Here is a 6,000-nt window from a genome sequence, read left to right on the forward strand (position 1 = left end):
TTAATAAATAAATAAATAAATAAATAAATATAAGAAAAATATCCCATTAACATAAGTTTTGATATATAAAAGTAGAACAGTCATTTAAACTATTTTATTTCATTATTTATCCAGAATGCAGCAATCATAATATAATTCATATAGTCACCAACACTAGTTGATGTTTTTAGAATTCAATTAATTTCAAAATATTATTTGAAATATAAAGGACACTTCTAAGTTATACCTTTATATACCATGTAATTCTGAGAATACCTTCCTGGGTTCTTTTATACCTTTATTTTATTTATTTATTTTACATGGTGCTGAGGATTGAACCCAGGGTCTTGCATGTGCAAGGCGAGCACTCTACCACTAAGCCACAACCCCAGCCCCCTTCCTGTTTTTTTTTTTTTAATGCTCTTTCATCTCACTCTAGCACCTGTCAACAAATGATTCCTTCATTTCTGATTAGTAAAAAATCAAATGAATACATGGACCAAACTATTAAATGAAAACAACTGCTTATATTATATGTTGATAAATGGAATTTAAAATGTACAGTTTCATTAAATGCTGCTCCAAAACTAAAAGTATTTTTTAAATCTCAAGGAATATGTAGTTAAATCATATATTTCAGCTGGTTTTAAGGAACCTCCCAATTTATATAGAAATTACATATACACCGTATATTAGTGTTAGTAAGGTCACAACTACAACATTTACATATAGTTCAATATACTTCATACATTTCAATGTTTCTTAATTTTTTTCTTCTCATATACAAGCCCCTATTAAAAACACATCTTTCCATGTTCCATTTTCTAAGGTATTCATAAAGTATATATTTCTAAGATAAGAGCAAGCTTTACATAAGCCTCTGGAAGAATAATGTCGTATATCAACCTATTTTAATATATATCAGGGTTCCTCAGCATTGCTACTGCTGACATTTGAAGTCAGATGATTCCTGCCTTCAGGGGTGTTTCCCATTGTTTTAGTCAGCTTTTTTGGTTGTGTCTAAAGAACCTTACCAGAACAATTGTAAAGGAGGAAAGATTCATTTAGGGGCTCACAGTTCAGAGGCCTCAATCCATAGAGTGCAGGCTCCATTCCTTGGGGCTCAAGATGAGGCAGAACTTCATGGCAGAAGAGTGTGGCAGAGGGAAGCAGCTCACAAGATGATCAGAAAGCAGAGAGAGAGACTCTACTCTCCAGATATAAAATATATACCTCATAGCCACACCCCCAATGTACTTCTTTCTTCAGCCACATCCCACCTGCCTCCAGTTACCACTCTGTTAATCCCACCAGGGATTAATTCACTGATTAGGTTAAAGCTATAACCCAATCATTTATCCTCCAAACCTTCTTACATTTTCTCACATGTGAGCTTTTGAAGAAGATTACATCGAAACCATAACACCTGTAGAGTGTTTGGTGGAATTTATGATGTCTACCCAGCATCTATCCACTACAAGGTGCTAGCAACTGTCTGCAGGTTATGAGAAACAAAATTGTCTCCAGATATAACCAATTGTCTCCCATGGGAAAAATTGTCTCTGGATTATGAGCTCCAGAATAGTGTTTGAGACAAGACCTGAGTCTTTTCTACATCTTTAGCTAATAGAGAAAGAAGATGAATAGATTCAAGTTTTATACAGACTATTCCAAGACTGCGAAAAATTTAAGGTAAGCATGAGAAACAATAATAATTCAAATGGCAGAATTTTGTCTTAGTTGATGTAGGAAAAGTAAATCAAAACAGGAACTTTTGGGCCTGTGGTTATAGCTCAGTGGTAGGGTGCTTGCCTTGCACTTGTGAAGCACTGGGTTCAATCCTCAGCACCACATAAAAATAAATAAAATAAATAAAGATATTGTGTTCATCTGAAAAGAATCTTTAAAAAAACAGGATATTTTAACACTAAGTAGATTTTCAAATCATTTTTCTGTGAAGACTTTAAAATACTATTGGACATGGTCTGTAAGGTCATCTGCATATAGACATGTGCCTATGTCATAATGATTGTGTCAGTGTGTGTGTGTGTGTGTGTGTGTGTGTGTAGTAGTAGTAGTAGTAGTAGTAGTAGGATCGGTAACCAAAGGGAAAAGGGGCCAGGAGAAAAGATGGAACTAGGGAAATCAAATGACAAATAAAAGTCAGGACAGCAATGAGGTAGAAAGCAAGGGAAGCAAGCAGAAATCAAATATAATAAACCATTTACTAACACAGAAAGAGCCATCAAACAGAGCTCACAAGAAACTGAGAAAATGAAGCAAAGCAGGACCCCAACAAGTGAGGGGCACCCACAGTGAGACAGCTTGAAATTGCCTCTGTTCCTGTCAACTTACTCATTTGCCCTCCTTGAGGAAGGAGTCATCTCTGTAGTAAAGTTGCCCTAGAAACCTGCATATGGGTACCATAGGATCAGACACACTTGCTTGGCAAAGACATTTCTGTGACACTGTATCTAGCAACAAATAGCAAGTTAATAGAATGTCTACTCTGACATGTCTGGTTTCCATCTCATTGTTGAACTGATGGCTGCTGCTTTTCAATAGGGAATAAAGGCATATGTTCAGTCTAGAAATGTGATTGATTGTGTTTGTATCTGCTTTCTCATCTTGCAAGTGAATTTTAAAACCTTACATAATAAAACCCAGAAGACCTCTTTGATATACTTAGACTTTTATAAATACATTTAGACATTGTTGTAAGTCATGTGTTTTTCATTTATGTATTTTTCATGTTTTATGACCTGCATAGCACATTTTACCATCCAATATTATTTTTCCATGCTTATTGTATATCCACAGGGATATGAGTTAAATGACTGCTAGGCCTCCGTAGTCTTGTTCACTGCTGTCTCATCCACACTTGGACCAGTGTCTGGCACACAACAGTAAACGTTTCTTGGATAAATGAATGAATGGGATATAAATAATTGGAAGACATGTTCCTGCTAAAGAAACAAATCACTTCGAATATTTTGACTCCAAATTATTGTACCTGTGGAGGAAAAGCACACAATCTGCTTATATTATCAAACTCCTTGGTGCTTTGGTGGTGTCAGGGACACAGTCAACAGAAGCTCTGTGGATTTCTCAGTGAAGCACACGTGAGGAAATTACTCTGGACTATTTTCCATTTTGATACCAGACACTCAACACTTGATCCCAGCGTGAGAATAAGAAGCTTTAGTGTTTTTAGGATAAATTGAGACCATGGAGCAAAATAAGTAATGTGGAATTATAGTTTTACCTGCCCTCCACACAATTAAATCTTGACCTCTAGCTGTATCTAAATAGGAAATCAAAACCTTTGAATTTAGTTATTGCCATGGATTCCTACTGATACCAGATAAAATACATGACATTAACACCGCTTGCAGTAGAAATCATTGCTCTAATTAGATCCCAGGAGTAATTACTTGCAACAATGAAGGGAGAATTATAGAAGTTATGCCACATGTATGACTAGCCAATAGATAAATAAACACTAGCAATTCAGTATCCATCCCCACACCAGCATCTGCACAGTCAATATCAACATATGAGAATCTGTGGTATGCCATTCAGTTAAAGTCAGGTAAAAGCAAAGTGAATGGGTTGCCAAAGTGAAAAATTATCTCAAAAACATTGGTATTTTGAAGGAGGAATTCACAGCTGGTTAAGGCAAGCTGTGAAAATTGTGTTGCCTGTAAAAAAAAGGAGAGCTGGTACAGACTTTGAAATAGCTCCTCATCATTAAGGAACTCACAAGATGCAAGATTTATCATAGCTTTTTGAAAATTATGCTATTTGAGGGGCACGCTACTCTAGTTTGCTCAGTTTCACTTTTATGCATAGGCTTTACTTGTAATAAATGAATACAGTAGCTCTTTCTCTTACTAGAGAAGCATTTTAGGAAAGTTCTCTGAATTGCCAGAATGTAGGCCATTTCTTGTTATAAACAAAGAAATATATTAAACTTTAACTATAAGGAATAATGAGGATATAAAAATTTAAGATCTCTTCGGAATTTAAGATATCTTAAGAACAAAGTAAAAGGACATCAACAAAAGGTATGCTCATTCTCATTCTTAGAAAGAAAATGAATCTAATGTTCATTCTAATATCTAGGGAGGTAGACAATTACAAATAGAAAATCTGCATAAATATGTTTATTTCTTTTTTTTTTTAGAAATCACTAGTTACTCTGTTTCTTAGAGGAACATGATTACAAAGTGGTCTAGACATCCTTTCTAGACTAACAAAAACAGACATAGCTATACAGAGTAGTCTTTGAAGTATTTTTTCCCATCCTCTACCCTATAATTTCAAGTGTTTTGATACTCCAACATGGATTCTCCATTAATAGTTTAGCAGTATGGTTCTTATCTCTGCACCAACACAGTATTAGATTTCATAATGAGAGGAACAATACCTTAGTCATAAAGAGTAGAGTAAAATAAATAACAATTTTCCAAGATGAAAGAGCAACCTAGATACTGTAAAGCTATGCTTAAAATTTGACTTCCTTTTGTAAGTAGTCACCTCTCATTTAAACATATAGGAATGATCAGTGGCAAAGCAAGAACAGATTGAATTATAAAACCATGATTCAGCAAAGAAATTCAAACTACAAATTCAGCTTTTTACTCTTCTTTTTTTTTCCCAATCATGTTTAAATGTAATTCAAGGGCACAAAAATGTCATATTATTTCTACAAGTGTCAAATATTCATGAATGTAGAAATCATTGTATTTTGCCATGAGAGTGAGGTGGGTTTTGTTTGTTTTCTTTTGTTTTTAACTTTTAGAGGTAGTTGTGCAAACCCAGTTGATGTGGAATAAGTATGTTATGGTGAAAAACCTTTGGAAAAGCAGATGAACGTAATGTTACTCTTAGCTACCCCTTGGATAATTTTTTCCTTGAAATCTCTTTTTATCTTTCTTAATTTCCTTCAGAAATGATGGGACCAATTTAAAGCCAAATTTTCTTATCTCCAAAGGCATGATATATGTCTTCATGTTGATAAGCAATTATTCTACCATTTTCCTAAGTTATGTGGTGCTAATTCTCTCCTAGTAGTGTTCAAGAAGTCTTTATTCACAGAAATGACCCTTCATGCTGAGCACAGAGGCCCATACCTATAATCCCAATTATTTGGGAGGCTGAGGCAGAAGATGGCAAGGGTAACCTGGGGAATTTATTAGGACTCTGTCTCAAAATAAAAGGGCTGGAGATGTGGATAACTGTAAAGCTTCCATGGGTTCAGTCCCTAGTAACAAAAAACAAGCAAGCAAACAGAAATAACCCTTCACTAATGGTCCAATAGGTGTCTCAGTGTTTTTGTTCCCCCCACCAAGAAGACCAAGCAAGGCAACAGGCCATACACATTTATTTCTTCAAACAAAATACTAAGAGAGAAATTTCATATAAAGCTCTTGAGATAAAGTCTGATATAATGGACTATCTTCCTTTGAAAGTGAAAATGCTTCTGCAGATGCTTCCCATAGAAAGGAGAGATTGTACCATGTGTTTGTCACATCTGTGTCAAGGGCAGAATCTCTAAAGACATTCAAAAATTATTGAAAACAAAAAAGGGTTTTATCAGACCGGAGGAGGAAGACGCGCCAGGCGTACAGCCAGACCGGAGGAGGAAGTCCGGCCCTCCCCCCAGTGCTAGTCTCCAGGAAGCCCATCAACCCTTAAAACCCATCAAAGGGGGTGTGGCTACCAGCACAGTTGCGGCTGATCCAGGTACCCGGTTTCCAACTCCCCCACCCTTAGCTGCGATAACTCAAAATATTTCCCACAAGCTTTTGGGGATTGTAGCTATCAACACAAAACAACAACTGTAGAGGCACCTGGTTTCTACCTCAGAGACTAGAGTAGGGAAGATACAGGTGGTAGCTCATTTCCCTTCACACTGGCTATACCCACCACCCTGAATACAGAGGCTCAAACTAGGAATAGACAACGCCACCTACTGGAAGCAAGGAAAACAGTGTTCTGAGAGACTTTTTATTTTTT

This window comes from Callospermophilus lateralis, chromosome X (genome assembly GCF_048772815.1).
Source record: "Callospermophilus lateralis isolate mCalLat2 chromosome X, mCalLat2.hap1, whole genome shotgun sequence".
In the NCBI taxonomy this organism is placed as follows: Eukaryota; Metazoa; Chordata; class Mammalia; order Rodentia; family Sciuridae; genus Callospermophilus; species Callospermophilus lateralis.